Here is a 2,488-nt window from a genome sequence, read left to right as displayed (position 1 = left end):
AGCCAGTCTTTTGGGATCATGAAGCCGCCCGCAGCTTCAATAATATAAAATCTGCTTTAACTTCTGCCCCTGCCCTAGGGCTACCAGATTATCAAAAACCTTTCACGCTCTTTGTCCATGAGCGACTAGGAGTAGCCTCTGGGATACTTACTCAACCCTTAGGCAACACCCAACGCCCGGTAGCTTACTTCTCTACACAATTAGATCCAGTGGCAAAGGGAAGAGTGGGCTGCCTTCGCACAGTGGCAGCGGCTGCAACCATAGTCGAAAAGGCCCAGGGGTTAGTCCTTGGATACCCCCTTGTCTTAAAGGCTCCGCATGCAGTTGCTCTCCTCCTCCTCCAGGAGGATACTCAACATTTTTCTCGTCAGAGAGTGAGCAGATATAAAGCCACACTTTTGATGGCTACAAACCTGGTCATAGAGAGATACAATGCCCTAAATCCGGCTACTCTATTGCCTCTACCCAGTGACGGGAAACCAGACTCCCACGATTACCTTCAAGTTGCAGCATTTGCAGACAAACCCAGGATAGATCTTGGTGACTTGCCCTTAGACAACCCTGACTTGATTTTTTTTATAGATGGCTCTTCAAAATTGGTCAATGGAGTTGAAAGGGCGGGTTGTGCAGTGGTGACTCCATTTGGAATACTTGGAGCCGAGCCACTGCCTGGGCAGTTGGGCTCGCGGGCGGCTGAGCTTGCTGCCCTTGCACGAGCTTGTCAATTGGCATCGGGCCACTCTGTTGATATTTGGACTGATTCTAAATATGCCTTTAAAATCTGTCATGCCACTGGACAGTTGTAAAAACAGAGGGGATTTGTGACAGCCTCTGGAACTAAAATGTCAGATGCTAAACGGGTCAATGATCTCCTACAGGCTATGGTGTTGCCAAAGGCCATAGCTGTAATGCATTGCCCAGCCCATACCAGAAAGGGAGATCAAGTCTCAAAGGGCAATGCCTTGGCCGATGCTGCAGCTCAAACAGCGGCCTTACAGCCACTATCTGCCCTAGCCTTCCAAGCTCAAATTCCTCAGCCAAAGGCATATTTGGGAATATTGCTAGAGCCAAAAATATACGAGTCTACACCACCTTTAAAACAACAGAGATAAAAAGCGACAGGAGCCACCTGTAAAAAAAATAGAATATGACAATTGCCAGATAAAAGGATAGTACTACCTAAAACAGCCCTTGGACCCTATCTACAACAACTCCATCAAAGCGAGCATTTAGGTTATAAAAAACTTGCCACTATCACTAACAGGCTGTTCTACGCACCCGGAGTTTACCAGAAAGCAAAAAGGCTTTTAAAACACTGCAATATATGCAAAAGGTTTAATATCAAAAAAAAAAAGTCAGGACCCCCTGGAGCCCGCCCTTGGGCTTATACTCCCTTTAAAAGACTACAAATAGATTTTACTAAAATGCCTAAAGACAATAGATACAAAAACCTCCTAATAATTGTTGACCAACTCACGGGGTGGATAAAAGCTTTCCCCACCAGAAGAGCTACAACACAACAAATAATAAAAATACTCCTTAATAAAATTATACCCAGGTTTAATCCTCCACGTATCATTAAAAGCGATCAAGGATCGCATTTTACTGCTGACATAAACAGGGCGCTGGCCGGCTGCCTAGGAATAAAATGAAGGTTCCATACCCCTTGGCACCCAGAAAGCTCAGGACAAGTAGAGAGAATGAATCAGACCCTGAAACAAAAAATTAAAAAGCTATGTGCTGAGAGTAGGTTAAAATGGACTGAGATTCTCCCACTGGCCCTTGTGTCCATCGGAACCACCCCCAGGAGAAAACTAGAGCTCAGCCCTTACGAGCTGCTATTTAAACGCCCTGTTCCCCAACATTTCCCCTTGCTACCGGCTCACACTTCTTCTCTTTTAGGCAATGAAGGACTCACCTCTTATATTTTATCTCTACAGTCTCAGTTAAAATCTCTCCATAGGTATGCTGCTTTAAGCCAACCCCTCCCTGCCGATGTCCCAGCACATCGCATCCAGCCTGGAGACTGGGTATATATAAAAACTTAAAAACGGTCTCCCCTTAAACCTAGGTGGCAGGGACCGTATCGAGTCCTCCTCACCTCCCACACCGCCGTAGAGATAGCAGAAAAGGACAACTGGATTCATTATACTCATACAGGGAGGACGGAAGTTTCACCAGAGCTCAGGATCAGCTCCAACGCGAGCTTCCCTGACCTGAAAGGGAAAAGGCCAGAGGAGGACGACTGCGGACTTCGTGGGGGCACCGCGCGCCCACCTGGCTGCGACAAGGGTGGGCCAGAAACAGCCAAAAAAATAGAGATAAACACCTCCTGGACCTGCAGCCCGTTAGATAACATAAAACTTAAACTAACCAAGGTCCACTAATAAACTGTCACCCTTTTGGGGTCCTGCCCAGCCCAGAGAGCACCGAACTCCAAGTACTGCATCCTCTAAACACTTTTGGATCAGCTGAAACAGAGCACTTT

At 46.7% G+C, this 2,488-nt stretch overlaps 1 protein-coding gene and 1 long non-coding RNA gene across 3 annotated transcripts in view; both read left to right on the top strand.

The window, feature by feature from the left end:
* Positions 1-2,159, top strand: part of LOC106723068 — a 5,625-nt gene extending 3,466 nt beyond the window's left edge. For both annotated transcript variants that reach the window (XR_001359053.2, XR_003092110.1), the window contains exon 2: positions 1,964-2,159. This is a non-coding gene — a long non-coding RNA (uncharacterized LOC106723068). The remainder of the gene's footprint in view (positions 1-1,963) is intronic.
* Positions 1-2,488, top strand: part of ODF2L (outer dense fiber of sperm tails 2 like) — a 94,267-nt gene that overhangs the window by 51,581 nt on the left and 40,198 nt on the right. The window lies entirely within an intron of this gene.

The sequence above is a fragment of the Alligator sinensis genome, unplaced genomic scaffold, assembly GCF_000455745.1.
Source record: "Alligator sinensis unplaced genomic scaffold, ASM45574v1 scaffold32_3, whole genome shotgun sequence".
NCBI lineage: Eukaryota > Metazoa > Chordata > Crocodylia > Alligatoridae > Alligator > Alligator sinensis.
Note: the sequence above shows the minus strand (reverse complement) of the source record. Positions and strands in the feature narration are given on the sequence as shown.